The sequence below is a fragment of the Topomyia yanbarensis genome, chromosome 3, assembly GCF_030247195.1.
Source record: "Topomyia yanbarensis strain Yona2022 chromosome 3, ASM3024719v1, whole genome shotgun sequence".
Lineage (NCBI taxonomy): Eukaryota > Metazoa > Arthropoda > Insecta > Diptera > Culicidae > Topomyia > Topomyia yanbarensis.
This window is the reverse complement of record NC_080672.1, coordinates 23,853,455-23,873,023: the sequence shown is the minus strand read 5'-3', so window position 1 is coordinate 23,873,023 and position 19,569 is coordinate 23,853,455. Positions and strand designations below refer to the sequence as shown.

Genomic DNA, 19,569 nt, shown 5'->3' with positions numbered 1-19,569 from the left:
ACACGTTGCCAAAAATGGATACAGTTCTTAAATTCTGCGTGTTCTATAGAGTTTTCGATTGAAGGAACTGGTGGAGTTTTCTGCACTGAAATTGCACTTTTCTTGCAGAAGTGTTGTCAAAACACCGACACCATGTTCCATTGATAGGAACTGCAATAAAAAAGTGCAATTCCAGTGCAATTTCGGGGCAGAGATTTGGCACCGAAAAAATTGTCGGTGGAGCCAGTGCACTCACTAATACCAATAAAGAACAACTGTCAAAACATTTCAAAATGGATGCGTAAACAAATTGTTAATCATTGGTAAGCTTATTTATTTTATTATTTTGGAGAAATATCTAACATTTCCATTATAATTACAGGAATTTACAAAATTATTTTCTCAACCGCAGTCACGAAGCTGACAGAGGCCTAAAATGTAACCGGTGCGGTAGTGAACGAAGGCTGCAAATGCCCATGTCCAATGTGACCCATGTTCCTGTGATCAAAGTACTGAAAGCGGAACGGAATCCAAATAGGTAGCGCAGAATGTCCGAGATGTCGCAAGGTACCAATGTACAGTGATGGAGTGGAGTTTTATGGTTGTATGAAAATCTGGTTTGTGGTAAATCGCGACACTCATCGTAGCGGCAAAAATAGACAACCATCTCGCTTGGAAATACGATCTTCGGGAAATCCTACTAACCGGAAGGAACTGCAGACGCAGGAATAATTACTGGCGAAATCGGCTGAACTAAATGTTACTTTTTATAAGGAGTTTGTTTATTTTACAACTTCTCAGCATACGCTTTAGACCAGGTTAAGGAAGCAATTACAAATTAGGTTCTGAAATTTCTTGAAAGGTGTTAGTTTCTACTCAATAAAGTTTTTGTGATAAACAAGATAGAACCTCCGTTGAACGATTCATTTTTTACCTAAAAGAAATTCTCTATTCCTTACCCGTAGTCTAGGAAGACCCAATTTATTCAGTGCGATGAGATTAGCAATTGTTTAAATTCGTTTTTTCAATGCGGCTCGATGCATGAGGTAACTGGAACCGTGCTTTTTTTTATTTAAAGCATATAAACAAAATTAACGATGAATGTTCATCGTATTGGATTGGATTTAACCGTCAGGTCACCATCGAATTATTCGAGCGCACTATACCAGTGCGGTTACTTCACCAGCTTGATTTTTGACTGTGGTGGCGAATGATTTTCTACATACCTCTTTGACTTTCTCATATTGAAAGGTTATGCAATCACTCAAAATTTCGACTTTTCAAACAAGGTCTGGATGGCCCAGTCTCCTATACCAATCGACTCAGTTCATCGAGATTGAAAAATGTCAGTATGTGTTATGTTTTGCATTTTTCATATAAAAAAGGCTAAACATCGACTTTTTAACCGAGACACTGAGGGCCGAGTATCATATACCACTCGATTCAGTTCGTCGAGATCGGAAAATGCCTGTATGTGTATGTATATGTGTCATTTAAACGCACCCAATTTTCTCAGAGATGGCTGAACCGATTTTCAATTGAAATGTATAACGCTCCCTTAAGCTGCTATCCGACTTCCGCTACCGAAGTTACGTCTAAATGGTGCAATACAAATTAAAATGGGTGCAACGTTACTTGGATTTGCGGGATTTAATTTCAAATGAAAGATACAGCTATCCCGTTGACTGTTATTGAACCGAATGATTCTGACTTTTGGTTCTGACGCTACAGATTGGTTAGCAAGGTCACAAAGGAATTTCCCATATAAACAGACAGTCATAATACCTCAGAGGCTAAAAATCTATTGGAATGGTCATCAAATTACAGCGATTCGCAGGTCTAGATTACCTATTGCGATTTTTTTTTACATTTTAACGACATTCAATTAGCAAGAGATTACTGGGTAGGGAAAGTTATGAAAATTAGAGCCATAGTACTCAAGTGAGAGCAAGGGTGTGAAGTAAACAGATCGGAAAACTAGAAGTGGCAGGGTCATTAGAACAGGCTTAATATCGTACGGGCTTAATCTTTGTCTTCTGTTAATGAGGGTCGAGCTTAGGCAGAATAACTACGAATCACCCGAGTTCACTAACATGCGTCCTGATAAAGGTAGACGCGTCTATCTTTACCGTGACAACCGACAAATCAAACATTCTTTGAATTTCTGACATATCCTCGACTCTCAATCTACTAACAAATGCATTCATCCAGTGTTTCAAAATATGATCACATGAAGATAACATTGAACTCATGCTGATTAAGCTAATTAAATATTATACTTATTAATAAGAATATAATAGACATTGTACAATTATATTGAACATAATCAGTAGTTTAGATAAATGAGAAAGACACAATCGCCTCACTAGGATTAAAATATGTTTTTTTATAGTATGGCTTAAAAGGATTCAAAAACTAGGCCTGCAGTGTAGCACACGAACTGTCCGGACCTCGTGAAAATCGTGCCCCGCATGTTGAGCCCCGCTCTTCGCATTATACCTTCCAGCGCTATATTGAACAGCAGGCAGGACAACCCATCGCCTTGTCTTAGTCCCCTGGGTGTTTCGAATGGATCCGAGAGGCCGCCCGAAATTTTGACACAACACCTTACACCATCCATCGTAGGGGAGTGGGCGTAGCGTATTGGTAAATCGATTGCCTTGTACGCAGCGCACCTGGGTTCGAGTCCCGACCCCGCACATAGGGTTAGAAATTTTTCCTAAGAGATTTTTCTAACCCGAAGAGGCGAATGACCTTATGGTTAAAACCTCTATAATTAAAATAAAAAAAAAAAAAACCATCCATCGTAGCCTTAATCAGTCTTATCAGCGTCCCAGGGAAGCCGTTCTCGTCCATCATAAATCCGACTTGCTAAGCCTAATTCCCATTTAAAGCAGCCATGGCTTCCCGAAACACTGCCTTGCACTCATTTCTAGCTGGCTCCGATATAGCTCTCTTATCCCGCCTTCTGGCTCTGAGACAAGTAGCACGTAGCGTACTGAGCGTGTCGTCCCACCAGTAAGCTGGGCGCCGTTTTTTGTGTGGTTCCGGTTTTCGCAGCATCGTGGCGTCCCAATCCTTGTTATGCCAACCACATCAACGTTCTCGGTTTCGCCTTTTGGCCGAAGAGCCTCAACGAACAGGGCTTTGGTCTTCCATTTTCGCTCGCCGGTCATCCTTCTCCGTACTGCAGCAGTGTTCCGTTGACCGATACGATAGCGAATCGCCTGGTGGTCGCTATGCGTATACATTTCGCATACTCTCCAATCCATGTTGATGTTGGTGTAGGAGATGAGTTTTCTTCAGTTACTTTGGCGCATGACTTAGTAAAGTGTGCTGTCTGGTTACAGAACTGGGCATCTGCTCAGGGTATATCCATAGGGTTCTTTGTACGTAGTTAACACCTTGAGATAACCTTCCCTTAAAAGTCGCCACTCGAACACTGTTGATAATGTCAGGGAAAAAGTTTCTCTAAGTGTCGTTTTGTGACGGATTCAACTTCTCCATATGTCTTTATGAATCATTTAATATAATCCGTGCTAGTGTGCGGTGCCAAATCGTGTAGGCGAAATTCTGTCAAATTAAGGTCTATATACATGGGATCTTGATTTTGACGTTTTCATATTTGACGATGTTTTACATGTTGTTCTTTACTGCTAAGCTTTCTGCCTCGACTAAGGAGTTGAATGTTTTTAGTACTACTACGATAGTAGTATCACTAGAATAGTAGTACTACTAAGACGGGTCTGCGAAAAGTCAATTGCAATTGTATTCTCCCGTAATGGACCATCGAGTATGTTGTTTACCTGAGTTACCAAGCCAATAGATTTCCTACGGACCCGAGGTAGATCACTCAAAGTACGTCTGGATCGTCTTGGAAAGCTGTGACCACCACTACATGCTAATTGATGCTAATACAGAGCTTTATTGCATTGTTAATGCTGTAATGGAGTTTCAATGTAACATTAGTGCAAATGTATAGCCAATATAGTGCAATGGCTTAATGCTTATGGTTACTTGGGTAGTGTCTTCCCTTAAGGGAAGTATCTCATTCACAGTGGAACTCTCCCAACTTTTGCCTGGGACAGCATCACGAGATTATGATGCATACATTATTTTCAATCATTCAGAACGATACTAACTCCCAAGCAGTTGAATATCATAACAGCATCCGAATGCACAAAAATAACGGAAATCTTGATCTTTCTATCGCCCTGGTTAAAAACTACTACATTAAAATTTTATATGAAGTATACTCGACCAGCCACAATGTTAATGGATCAATATGTATCCCCTTTCCTACCCAATCCTTTACTAACCTAAGAAGGGAGTAAGCCCCACTTAAGACGGTCTTCCCTTCCGCCACTAACGCGGAAAATTTACTCAAAAATAATAATCGGCCTTGATCATTTTTATTCTGTTTTAAACTGCTCGAAAGCTTTCCGTTAGTTTTTGTTAAATAGGCCATTTTGAACCGATTGAAAAAATAACCTATTTCTCATAAAAGCTACGATACCTCAAAACGCAATCCGGAATAACCTTGGTGCTTTCGATACAAATAACGAAAGACGAATATCCGGATCATTTGGTATGAGGTGCATTTAATTCTACCATGTTATGAATCTTTGAAAAAAATTGTGATTGTAAATTCCATCCAATTTATACTTCTGCTCTACTCTAGCCAAAAGCATCTGTCCTTCGCTAGATTTCGTAGTTACTACCTAGATGACCGAGTTTAGTTATGTAATTGTTGCTGCGGACGAAAACGAGTAGAATCATACATATGTGAAAACCTCTCCATAGCGGAATATAATTCAGATGTGTTGGCATTCTATACCCTTTGCTTTAACCGATCCGGAAGGAGCCAATTTTCCGTCAATATTACTTATGTTCGGGGAATATAATTCCGAAGAAAACTAGTTTATACTTCGATACCATGCAAATGCATATTACCGTTATTTATTACCATTTATTGAGACCAGTTCGTTGTCGCCCACATACTTTCACTTTTATCGATAATTTTCCTAAGATGAGCTACTATATACATTAGAAAACAATTCCCAATGACGGGGAGGAGATTCATCACGACAGTAACTGGAATTCGAATGGTGCAGTAAACATCAGCTCTAGTCAACTATCTTCAAATTGCGACATTTCTGGAACCGTTTGCTTCAAACACCTCAATTACAACAGCAGATGATAAACCCTACTCTTTCCAAGAATCATTATCGCTTTACCTATATATTACAAATGAATTGATAACTTCTGTTTTTCACCTTTGTTTGCCAACGCATTTTATTTGGTAAACAAACAACAGCTGTTAAAAGACAACTCGGGTAACTACACGCACACATTCAAGCCTGCACTCGATTTCTACTGAAGTGTTCCATTGGCACCGTGCCAGTGCAAAACACCGGCACGGTGTCAGTGTCATCAATGGAAAAACCTATTTAAAAAATCACAAGTTTGGTTTCGCTGACATATGTCATAGTTCAAACCTCCCTGAAATAGAGAAGAAAGAACAATCGCTAGCCAATTTGATCCAGTCCTAACCTCAATATTGCACCAGTACCTGATTGGACTTAATAGTCTTAAATAATGATATTGCTACGTATATTGTATAGACAATAACAAAAATAAAATTTAGCTTTTAAATGCAGCTAGATTTGTAAGTCTATCGCTTAGGGGCGATCTTTGAGGAACAATTATTTTCAGCAATTGTGAAAAGCATGCTAAAGGGAACTCGCAAAGATGGTCGCTTGTTGTCTTTAGATTTTGGGCAGGGACTAGTAGTGAATATTAAGAAGAGCAAGAAGCCTGCTGTCGTCTCTTATAGCGTTTTGCTTGAACCCGAAACTGAGTCAGGTTGCAACCCCAGCCGCTGTCAGTTAACACATTTGACAACAGCCGGGGTAAGAAACTGTCTCAGTTTCGCTTCAACCAAAAACAATATTATAAGATGAATCCAGTACTGATAACACCGACATTCATATGCTTTTTAGTTGAACCTCCGCTAGCTGAACCATTGTACAACTAAAAAGCATCTGAAAGTCAAAATCTCATGTCAAATTCATTTTGACAATCAAACTGATAGGAGTTAAAGATGTCAACAGATGCATTTGAACTACTAACATCCTCCTATACCAGATTTTGACATCTGTCGGTTGTTCCAACTTGCGAATCAAATTCGTTAGTTGTACAGTGGCTGTGGCTCAACCAGCTGTACTTGATATTTGCTCCCTGTTTGTCTGAAGCAAACAGGAGCAAAGCTGCGGTTCGCAGCCAGAAAAAAATTCAGAAACATTTTTCTCCGCGTTTACACCGGAACACTTCCAGTTTCTCGTGGTACTGGATCAAACCTAATAAGCACCGTAATTTCCTCTCAAATTTTGGTCTACTTCAAGTCTCTATGCCCAACTGGCATGTTAGCTCATTCGTTCATTCATACTGCAACGAAACCTTAAACTAAATATTACAATGCATCACTGATGGAACTGTATGACTAACAGTTTGTGAAACGTCAAAAAATTCAAATGAATTGAATTTAATGCTCAATGCTACTATACAGGCCCGTAGCCAGGATTTTGTTTCGGGAGGGGCTTGAAAATTATTGCATAAATGTATAAATTCTGATGACTTGAGATAGTCACAGTAAACTGAATGTAATTATGAAATGTTCTTAGTGAAAACAATTCCATAACTAAGACAATAGACACTAAAAACCCTAAATATATGTTGTCTGTTACAAGAAAAGCTATAGTGCATCGACGAATTAAATTTTATTATTATTAGTTTATAAGTTAGAAATTTCTCTCAAGATTCATCAAGAGATCAAAGTATTTAGGGCTGATTGAAAATGCTACGCATTCTAGACTACACGTTTACAAGGTGTAGAAGACGCTAAATTGGAATGAGTACAAAAATATCCAAAAACCCGCCTAACGAAACTTTACACGCATTTGCTAAACAGGAGAATGAAACCAACGTCAAGGTTGTCTCCATGGATAAGAATATATCAGTGTGAAATCCAAGTTTATCGTTGCAAAGAATGTCCGAACAAAGTGAACTTCAACTCCTATTTTCATGATCAGGCTACTATTACTAGTTCTGTGACTTCATCCGAAGTATGCGTTAACTCAACTTTATGAAATTTCTGTTTAAATGATACTGATCATGTCGTAATTATAATCCTGAGAAAAACACATGTTTTTTCATTTGACTCTCGTGGGGAATGGGTTAAACGCTATCTTCGACAATATTATCAGGCAACTGAGAATAACTATCTATTTATTTATTTAAGTAGATTCTTTTTAGATACTTTCATATCATTGGACTTACGAATTAAAAATATCGTAGACTGATTTTCCTAGATCCCTGAAACTATAGTAAAAGTCAAAATGTAAAGTGAGTGCAAAAAACTACTGATTCCACTACAATGCAAGAATAAGATCATTAGCTCATTGACGTTCAGAATTTTGCAAAACCGTTGGAACTTGAGAAGATTACCTAGATTAAGTTAATATTATATTTGAATAATTATCCTTCCGAATGGATTCCATTTCTCCCAAATATGACATTAATCTGCGAGTAAGCGATATCCGATCTTGTAGCGGAACATTGATGTTCCCATCGTCCATATATAGAAGGATCTTAATTATAGCATTGTCACTTTCAACCATGTGTTTTAAGTTGTTCGAAATGAATGGTTTCATCTGGGCTAATTTGTTGAGCGCTAAATGCCTGACATGGTAGAACTCGCTTCCGAAGGTCCAACCTCCATTTACACCTTCAGGAAATGTTCCACATTATGAATACTCGGTCCTAAGCGAATCATCAATAATTTAATAATCACCGTATTTGGCTGGAGCACCACTTCTTGCTTCTCGACAGATTACTACAGCAACAATTATAGTAACAGTTTCTTTTATTCTTTAGGCAAGACACACAATATAAAAGTTACTATTTTTATCGTTAGCGTCGCACTGGCTCGAGCAAAAGCATAAAGTGACTGAATTTCGTGACCATTGCCTTTGGTGGTTAGAAATAGCCTTCTTCAACTTTTTCTCAAAGATTTGTTCAAACCAAATGAGCAACAAATTTTGTTAAACATCGCCGGTTTTTGAAATTCATTTTTGAAAAATTTCGGGAGGGGCTTTAGCCCCCTAGCCCCCCCTCTGGCTACGTGCCTGCTACTATAGCTTAGTATAAGAACAAAAATGCAAAAATCTTGAGCATCGTCGTCTCTGCAACTAATTTAAATTCTTTCGCAAACTTGAACCAAACCGACAAACTAACAGAAATACAAAAAAAGCTTCCAAATGAAACCGGAAGCAACAAAGAATAAATTTGAAACCTTCTAAAAGCTGCAAAAACAGAAAAGGCAAGCATTCCCTGATTGTGTGGCAATTAATATTCCATTCCATGGCGTTTTTTGTTGGATGAAGATGATCAGCATTGTGCACGGTGGAACGTATAGCCACCGTGAAAGCTTCCCGACGCGCAGTGTTGCCATTTTAATGGTCACATTCGTTCCTGATGCAGAATTGTACAGATAGCGTCGTTTGAGAATAGTTCAAATAATATATAGGGAATGTGAACAGTAACTGGAGAGACTTTAAAAATGTACTTCTAGAAGAGTGCTTATACACATTCTAGTACCATTGCAATATATTTAATCTTCTCACATTATCCATCGCATCTCTCTATACAGTTGCTCAAGCTCCGCACAGAGAGAGAACCTTTATAAGTTACCAGTCAACATTTCTCAAAGTTCATAAAGAACAGTCCACAAAGAATCAGAACCCACCTCTGTTACCCCATTGACTAATCCATGTGTACTACACATTGTGTAGCTGTGTTAGTGCGAGATTGAGGTTAAATCGGGTGGAAGTTTTGCCAAATGAGGTTAAATCAGACTGCGAATTGAAAACTTTGCGTTATATGTATGTTGTCTATACACATTGCAACTGTGTTGGTGTCCTAGACATCAAATAAGTCAATAGCAAAGCTGAATTCTTGAGCGTTTTTTCAAAACGTCATATCTGCGATGAGTTAATCTCTTTGTTTACTTTCTCTTCTGTTAATAATTCGGTCATTTTAACATTTATCCCTCAACTCTTTGCATAATATGCTAGTTAAAACCACCGTCTTTCGATCTGTACTGTAAAATAAGTGAAAAGTGTTATAGTGACGCCGTAAAAATCGAAAGAGAAAGTAAACAAAGAGAGTAACTCATTGCAGATATGACGTTTTGAAAAAACGCTCAAGAATTCTGATTGTGCTTGATTGGTTGATTTAATTTGGCTTCTCTCTGCGTTCCCTACACTGAAAATGAAAGTTACTTATTTTTTGGGTTAAATTTGCTCACTGGGAAGTTTATACATGGGCAACCCAAAATTAGGTAGAAATTTGAACATGGCGATTACCCATAATTTGAGTTGGTCGCTGTGAACTTCGTGCTGGGTAAGAATTGAATAATGACGTCTACTCAAATTCAAGTTCATCGCTTTGTACTTATATTTTGGGTAGCCCATTTCAAACAAAGTAGTAGGTAATGTTTTTGACAGCCATTTTTATTGTTGTGAATAAAATTGCATGAAGTGGCTCTGGAAAAGAATGGTAATTATAATGCATAATGCAATAATTTCAATTAAAATTAATGATTAATTTATTTCAGCCTAGAAACTTAGGATAAAGCAATTAGCGCTGGATCTAAAACATGAGTCGGTGAGTACTGTAACGTTGTTTATTTTTTGATTGTGGGTTCATGTTGAGTTGCTCATATCATTTAAATAGCGGCCACCGCATCATTCCGAAACCTGATCGGACCTCGAAAGACACATTGAACTCATGATGGGACGTTGATGATTCATATTTTTTGGAAATGTCTGAAATGCATATCGCTAGAATTAAAATAGAATATAACTACTAGAGGGCAATGGCAGCGGCTAGCGGTGATTAATTATTTTCTCGCTCTTACATATGATGGGCCCATTAGATTGACATTTGTTGCCCCTGACACACGCAGGTTAAAGTAATGAGTAACAATAGCAGCTACAAAGTGATACAGTTTGGCAATTATATACCAAATGTTCCAGGCTGCAACAATTCTAATTCGAGTCTATTGATCAAAAGCAGGTAAAAACCTCAAGCGGTGTGAATTAAGTAAACGGGGTAATTCTAAAAGATGCGACGAAATGTTGAATGATAAAAGGTCGAATATAGCAAATGATTGAAAATAACAAAGGTTCCAATGTTACTAAAGGTTTAATGAAAAACCTGTTTTAATCCACCTAGCGGTGCAATTGTGCCTTTCTCATTTCTCTAAACTATGGCACGGAGGCTTTTTATGTTCAACATAATTGTGGAAATGTCCATTACATTCTTAGTACACTTTGCACTTATACACAATGGCATGCCAGCCACGAACTTGATGAGCTACGTGTCGACGGTGAAACACTTGAAACAAAAAAATATCATACTCCATTAGCCTAATCAGCATTAGATCAATGTTATCTGCTTGCTAACTCATTTTGTCATGCGGTGATGGGTATGCGAGGAGGGCGAAAGTCCCATGAACGAACGACTCCCCAGCTTAAATTGGTATGCTTTGTAATATAGTGGTGGTTTAAAGATGATGGGGTTGAAAGGGAGGGGTATGAGGTGGTAGTCTGAGGGGTGATTTAAGGAGATTTTTAAAGGAGGGGAGTGAACAGTAGAGGGGGGGGGGGGTGTAACCCCTCTCCGTAAATCATCAACTACGCCCCTGTTAAAATCCAGAAACCTTATGCGAGTCGAAAAAAAAATTGGCCGGAGTTAGGTTGACGTTTTTCAGAGTGATTGCATAACCTTTCTATATGAGAAAGGCAAAAATGTGCAAAATCCAAAAAAGTGAATCTTCGTCAAATTTTTTTCGTGTTTGCATCAAATCTCGACGTTTTATGCACCTTGAATACATTTAGCATCAAAAATAAAAATTCTATTTTTAATTTTTCCTATAGTTTTTATGAGAAATTTCTGTGTGGCCGCACTCTGAAACCCGTAATTCCGGAACCAGAATTCCGATCGATACAAAATTCAATAGCAGCCGATGGGAAGGTTGCACCTTTCATTTGAGACTAAGTTTGGGCAAATCGGTCCAGCCATCTCTGAGAAAAATGAGTGACATTATTTGACACATACGCACATACATACACACACACACACATACACACACACATACATACACACATACACACACACATACAGACTTTTTCCGATCTCGACGAACTGAGTCGAATGGGATATGACACTCGGCCCTCCGGGCCGGGATTGGGTTGACGTTGTTCAGAGTGATTGCATAACCTTTCTATATGAGAAAGGCAAAAATGTGCAAAATCCAAAAAAGTGAATCTTCGTCAAATTTTTTTCGTGTTTGCATCAAATCTCGACGTTTTATGCACCTTGAATACATTTAGCATCAAAAATAAAAATTCTATTTTTAATTTTTCCTATAGTTTTTATGAGAAATTTCTGTGTGGCCGCACTCTGAAACCCGTAATTCCGGAACCAGAATTCCGATCGATACAAAATTCAATAGCAGCCGATGGGAAGGTTGCACCTTTCATTTGAGACTAAGTTTGGGCAAATCGGTCCAGCCATCTCTGAGAAAAATGAGTGACATTATTTGACACATACGCACATACATACACACACACACATACACACACACATACATACACACATACACACACACATACAGACTTTTTCCGATCTTGACGAACTGAGTCGAATGGGATATGACACTCGGCCCTCCGGGCCGGGATTAGGTTGACGTTTTTCAGAGTGATTGCATAACCTTTCTATATGAGAAAGGCAAAAAGGTTAAAATTCAAAAAAAATTAAAGGGTTGTGTACAGGACTCGACCACGGTGACATTAAAAATGTAGAACTGATAACAATTTTAAGTCCAGTAACGCTTAAGACATGGCTTGAATTTGAATCGAAAAAGAACACCCGCTTAAACCGCTGCTGGGACGGTAAGTTCTGTTTTAAAATTTTCCGTTGTGTACAGTACGAAACAAAAGTGTTTGAAATTAGAAATCAAAAAGTTTTGCTGGGAATGTGATTGTTTCCGATGCAATTACACTCAGATTTTTCACGCAGGGGATACAGGCCGTGCAAATGAAAACCGCGTAAATTTCAAAAAACGCGTAAATGATACGCGGTTTTCAGTTTCAAAATCCGCGTAAAAAACCTGAGTGTACTCTCCTATATAAAATACTACGCTGCTGAACAGTGCAATAACTACAGAAGCACGTTGTCAGATGCCTTACTGATAAAAAAACATAACCGAAATATATATATATATATATATATATATATATATATATATATATATATATATATATATATATATATATATATATATATATATATATATATATATATATATATATATATATATATATATATATATATATATATATATATATATATATATATATATATATATATATATATATATATATATATATATATATATATATATATATATATATATATATATATATATATATATATATATATATATATATATATATATATATATATATATATATATATATATATATATATATATATATATATATATATATATATATATATATATATATATATATATCACATATAACCGAAATATGAAACATATGAAAACCAATAGGCTCTTTACCCGACGCAGCTTCAAAGCGCCGTAAACATGGATTAACAAGTTACAAGGCACACGCATGCATAAAAATAAATATATTTTTTTCAAACGCAACACTCTTAAGCAGCACACACCGTATTGAATTAAATCCAAACCACCCCACCCACCCACTTTGCAAATCATTCTGTGACACCGTGCTGGTACCCGAAAAATCCGCACACGGCCACCGCTGCCGAAAAGGCATAGCGTCTACTGCTTAGTGTAGTGCCCAGACGCTGCAGCCATGATCTTACCCGTTCGACATAAGAACAAAAACTTATTCAAACGGGTACGCGTCACCTCTATTTATAAACTAACCGTATATGGTTTAGTCACTTAGGTCAGGTGCGAGTGTGTGCGAATGCCAACGTTGCCGAAAATCGATAGCGCTTATTGCATCGCCCGGAGACGATGTTGCTCATATGGGATAAGAGCAACAACTGATTTAAACGGACATGCGTTGCTTCTATTTATGACTTTTCGTTTGTGATTGAGCCACTAACGTACCCTCTAATGACGGCTGTGTCTGAGAAATCTGCATCACGAATGGCAATTTTCCCTTTTTCGTGAACTTTTTAATTTTACCAATTTTTAAAAGTCTACTTTTATTGGGGAGATATTAAATTATTACCAATATTTAAGTTAGGTGTTTCTGAATCGGTTGGTGTATGAATGATTAAAATCCATCTAGTAATATCGGAGTTATAAGCGTGCAAACCTTACATAGTTTCGTTACATGGAAGATAGTTTAGATTTTAGAATGACACCTAGCCCCAGATAGTGGAGTAAGACATTTTTAATGTCAAAAGAATAATGTATTCTCACCGTTATGACGCGTCACCTCACCTAGTTTGGTGAGGTGAGAGCGAAAAAGCGATCACCGCAGTCACTTAGGTGACTATAGTCACCCAAGGTGACAGAAGTCACGTGGCAGAGCGATTCCAATAATTATTTTGAGTGACGACGGTCACCGTAAGATGGAAAAAAGTGACCAAATTCTCACCTAAAAAAAATGTAGGTGATTAGAACCAAAAAGTGTTGCGTTTACTTTCAGATTTTTTTGAATTTTCGGGTAACATTTCCTTTTGGATAATGGCAGTTGGGAAGTTTCTGAATGACGTAAATTGATGATAGGCGTTTTTTTTGAAATTCAAGATGGCGGCTTCTGGTTACAACAAACACTTAAAACCACCGTTAATATAGGTGTCATTTGAAAGGTAGTGTTTAGTAGAAGGCAAAAAATGATGGTTGGAGCCATTTAAAAATCTAAGATGGTGGATTCCGATTATCACAAAACACTGAAAACCACCATCAGCATGGGTGTCATTTGAAAGGTAGAAATTAGTAGATGGCAAAAATTGATAATTGGCACCATTTTGAGTTCAATGATGGCGGCTTCCGGTTACTACAAAACATTGAAAACCATCATCAATATGGGTGTCAATTAATATGTAGTGTTTAGTAGAAGGCAAAAATTAATGATTGGCGCCATTCCGAAATCCAAGATGGCGGCTTCCGGTTGCCACAAAACACTGAAAATCACCACCAATATGGGTGTCATTCGAAAGGTAGTTATTAGAAGAAGGCGAAAATTGATGATTGGTTCCATTTGGAAAACCAAGATGGCCGCTTTCGGTTATCACAAAACACCGTAAATCACCATTAATATGGATTTCATTGGAAAGGTAGTAATTAGTAGAAGGCGAAAATTGACGATTGGAGCCATTTGAAATCCAAGATGGCGGCTTCCGGTTACCACAAAACATCAAAAACCATTATCAATATGGTTGTCATTTGAAAGGTATTGATTAGTAGAAGCCAAAAATCGACGATTGGCGCCATTTTGAAATCTAAGACGTTGACTTGGTTTGTTTGATAGAGCCAATCAAACGAATTTTCATGCGAGAGGTGACAGAATGGGGTCAATACACTGACAAAATTGGGGGTAGACTGAATCAGGCACAGGTTTGGCAGCCCTGTCAGATTTCTGCGCGTATCCTGTCGGGTTAGTTCAGCTAGGACAAACTCGGTTTCGCTTGCGTTTTCTGGCAAATTTTGACAGGAACCGAGCTAAACCCTGGCATAACTCGGATATAAACTGTGTAAAGATCCTGGCAATTCCTACCTGGTAGAATTTAGCACGAATCGAGCAAAACATCTGACAAAGATGTGGCAGGAACCGTACAGAGATCTTGGTCGTACATTTCTGGCTCGATTCTGGATAAAAGTGAGCAGCATCGGTTGGTTTGACCGCTTCTGTCAGAAACGGTTGTTGCATTTGAGCGAATTCGTTGCCAGAATTCTCGCACAAATCGCGCAAAATGCTCGCAGAAACTCTGTCAGCATCAATTTCGCTGTGTTCAACTTTTGCTAACTTTCTGCTTGCCACGCTGACCGGGCGGTGGCTGATAATATCGGGTCTTCCCTATATTTCTAAGTACTTCGATAACTATGTTTCTAGAATCATCCATTTCGTAAACTAGCATACGGTGAAATGGAAATCGTCGTACTGACGCTCTTCCTTTTTTCAAATCATCTATCTATTGTTTTTAACCCTTTCATGTCCAAAGTTTTTCTAGTGCATGCAGGGTTTCAAAACTATTTTTCCTTGAAAACAGTGAGGTTAAGAAACACGAAATCATTTTTCATAAAGATAAGAGCTTCCCTCGCAGCGCTAGAAGCTGCTCAATTTCTACTTTCTAATGGTCAATTCCCCTAGAATATTCGATTTGAAACAGATTTTGCTTAGTGACCGCACCCCACAACCCATAACTCTGGAATCGGAAATCGGATCGAGATGAAATTTAATAGCCATTTACGGAGATAAAACACCTTTCATTTGAGACCAAGTTTGGTCGAATCTCCGGGAAAAAAATGAGACTGTAATTCTGAATTTGGATACTTCCGCCGGGGCTTCCGGAACCGACGATGGTGGCCAATGTGACCAAAGAGACTTTTAATGGCTGTTAGTGACCTAGTACTACAAATCTAAGTAGATGTGGCACCATTTTGAAAAAGTTTTCACCTTTATACATTCATTACAGAATTTTGAAAATCGACATTGTCTGGCTAATCGTACTCTTCACTCTGCAATTCCGGAACCGGAAGTCGGATCCATTATAAATTCAATAGCAGCCTATAGGAATGTTGTACCTTTCATTTGAGACTAAGTTTATGAAAATCGGTTCACCCATCTCTGAGAAAAGTGAGTGAGATTGCGGTCACATACACACACAGAATTGACGGATTGTATCGAATGGTATATGTCACTCGGGCCTCCGGGTCTCCGTTTAAAAGACGGTTTTCAGAGCAGTTTTCTATTGAGAAAGGCAAAACGTAAATCGTATGAATAGTTTGTAGCAAATAGTGGCACATTTTACACTTTTATAATTAGTGGCTCATGTCCCTTCAGATTTGACCGCACTTACCGCTTGATGACGTCCCAGTTTGATATTTCTTTTGAGTGTTTTGAGAAAACTGAGAAACCGAAAATCGTCAACGCAGGCCTGAATACGGTTAAAGAAATATAAACAAATTTTGGTATCCTCGCATCGTTGTCCGGAGCAGTTGGATATGTAAGGATATTTATTATTTTTAATCTAGTCCTGTAATTCAATTCTATTAATCGAATCGTATATTTAAAGCATTGTCATCAATAACCCCAGGGTTGAAAAATTGATTCGGTTCTGTGACTTCGAATCTAAAGACTATGGCGTGCGGCATCGAAGAATTTATTCCGTGCACTTTAGGTCGTCTTGTTTCAAACACCTATTAAATCTATCTAAAGGGTAAATGTTGCAAAATTACACAAACTAAACATTAAAAATCTGACACGTTTCGTTTTGTAGATGATGATCGAGTTGCACTTTTTGTTGCCAACGAACGGAAAACAGCGACCAGCTGCTGCATTTGCTCCACCACCCGTTTTTTCTAAGAGATCAGAGATGTGTATTTTCGCTCTGCAGTTTGTTGCTTTTAGCTAAATAGTTGAAGAAATTTTTCTCCTCAAAATATTTGGTAAGTAAATAAGAACAGTTTTGCATGTAATATAAGTTGTTATCGTGGGCGTGGAAACGACATTTATTCACTATTACTTATGGATACACTGGAAGATAAACTAATGGCGTTTTCGTTTTTGACTCAGCACTACACCAGTGTAGTCGAAAAAACAAAAGCGCCATAAGACTAACTTAATTTCTACCACTTTTTATAGATTATTTCTGCTGCCTCTGCACTCCTTGCTGTCGTTCGATTCCGTTCACGTAGCTTCGACGTGCTGCCTCGTGGATCATCAACTCGTTGGTAGCGAGCCGCGTGGCTTGTTTCGATATTCCACCTATTACTATGGGCCTTGGTTGCGTTTAGATGACCTCGCATCTGCGTGGTGACTTCAGGTATGGTTAAGATGATCGGTCGTGGTATAACGTATATATAATAACATTTTTTGCAGGAAACTATTCAGTCATGTCAAACTGAGGCTTCCAATAGTCAACACCGGTGAAACAACGTCATCTCGGTTATTGACTTCAGATACATCGAGCAATACGGAACATTTGAACAAGACTGTAGCTTACCCGAGCTCCGAGCCACTACAATTCCATTTGACTTTAGTCATACCGGCTGGAATATAATATAGAATTCTGGCTGTCTAAGAGACAAGTATTTAAATTGTGCATTCATTTTTTTTTGTTTTTTGTTGATGATTAATTCATTTCAAATATATTTGTAGTTGGGACTGTGGCCACATTTGCAATTATGGCGCCACTGACATATGAGCAAGCGTATGGGGGATAGACCACTAGTGAATAATTGTTCTTAAACCTGAGGGGTAACCACCCATATTGAAGTATTTTGTTACCAGCCGCCATCTTGGATTTCAAAATGACGCCAATCATCAATTTTCACTTTCTACTAATTACTACCTTTCAAATGACCTTCATATTGATGGTGGTTTTCAGTGTTTTGTGGTAACCGGAAGGCACCATCTTGGATTTCAAAATGGCACCAATCATCGATTTTTATCTTCTACTAATTACTACCTTTCAAATGACACCCATATTGATGGTGATTTTCAGTGTTTTATTGTAACAGGAAGCCACCATCTTGGATTTCAAAATGGCGCCAATCATCAATTTTCGCCTTCTAACAATTACCAACTTTCAAACGACACCCATATTGATGATGGTTTTCAGTGTTTTATGGTAACAGGAAGCCGCCATCTTAGATTTCAAAATGGCGCCAATCATCAATTTTCGCCGTCTAACAATTACTACCTTTCAAACGACACCCATATTGATGGTGATTTTCAGTGTTTTATGGTAACAGGAAGCCGCCATCTTGGATTTCAAAATGGCGTCAATCATCAATTTTCGTCTTCTAACAATTACTACCTTTCAAATGACCATCATAGTGATGGTGGTTTTCAGTGTTTTGTGGTAACCGGAAGCCGCCATCTTGGATTTCAAAATTGCACCAATCATCGATTTTTATCTTCTACTAATTACTACCTTTCAAATGACCCCCATATTGATGGTGGTTTTTAGTGTTTTGTGGTAACCGGAAACCACCATCTTGGATTTCAAAATGGCGCCAATCATCAATTTTCGCCTTCTACTAATTATTACCGTTTAAATGATAGCCATATTGATGGTGGTTTTCAGTGTTTTGTGGTAACCGGAAGCCGCCATTTTGGATTTCAAAATGGCACCAATCATCAATTTTCGCTTTCAACTAATCAATACCTTTCAAATGACACCCATATTTATGGTAGTTTCAAGTGTTTTGTGGTAACCGGAAGGCGCCATCTTGGATTTCAAAATGGCGCCAATCATCAATTTACAGCTTCTACGAATGGCTACTTTTCAAATGATACCCATATCGATGGTTGTTCTTAGTGCGAATGCCAAGCATACATATAATATATATTGGAAGCCTAAATTTTGGGTTATCCGAACGTTACAGAAATTTTGGGTTATCCGCTCGTTATAAATTTTGGGTTATGCGCTCAGTACTCAAACTTTGGATTATCCGCTCAGTACTCAAATTTTGGGTTATCCGCTCAGTACTCAAATGTTGGGTTATCCGCTCGTTACTCAAATTTTGGATTATTTCATCGTTACTTAAACTTTGGGTTACCCGCTCTGTACCCAACGCTTGGGTTATCTGTAAACCAAACTTTGGGTAGTGCTCACACTACTCAAAATTTAAGTTCAAAGCTTGTTCCCCAAAAGTGAGGAGATGCACTTTAGTCCATTTTGGGTAGGATTCTACCCAAAATTAGGTAACGGCTGGTAAGCGTGTATGTACTAATAATAGATACAGAATACTAAATGGCGTAGTTGGTAAATCGATTGCCCTGTACGTAGCTCCCCTGGGTTCGATTTCCAAACCCGCACAAAGGGTTAGAGATTTTTCCAAAAGAGATTTCTCTAACCCGAAAAGAGGCGCGAATAACCCTAAGGTTAAAACCTCTATACAGGTCGGACTCGATTATCCAGGGATTCGATTATCCGTGATTTGATTATCCGGGGAAAATGATTCGATTATCCGGGTGTTTCGAAAAAAATTCAAATTTCAACTAGAATGTCCGATTATAATGCCAACATGATCATTGCAGTCAAATGATTTTTTTGTGAATTGGGGGTCTAGGCCTAATTTCCTCTCAAATTTTGGTCTACTTCAACAATAGCTTATATATGGGTTATTTCGAACAAAGTGACTAAAGAAAACCAAAACATGGAATCGACCTTCACGGTTTGAAATCAGTTTTGAAGAAATTATTTATCTTGAGCCAATAAATAATAACCTAAAATATTGTGTTGTTTGAACCTCGGTCTATTGGAACACCGGCGACGGCGGTAAAACAT

At 38.1% G+C, this 19,569-nt stretch overlaps 1 protein-coding gene and 1 long non-coding RNA gene across 5 annotated transcripts in view; one reads left to right on the top strand and one right to left on the bottom strand.

Moving 5' to 3' along the window:
- The window catches only part of LOC131692748 (ras-related protein Rap-1b), a 250,214-nt gene that overhangs the window by 193,315 nt on the left and 37,330 nt on the right, over positions 1-19,569 (bottom strand). The window lies entirely within an intron of this gene.
- LOC131692749 (uncharacterized) lies at positions 15,315-17,371 on the top strand. The gene is made up of 5 exons (XR_009306050.1): positions 15,315-16,278; positions 16,348-16,491; positions 16,552-16,720; positions 16,917-17,097; positions 17,154-17,371. It is a non-coding gene; the product is annotated as an uncharacterized LOC131692749 (long non-coding RNA).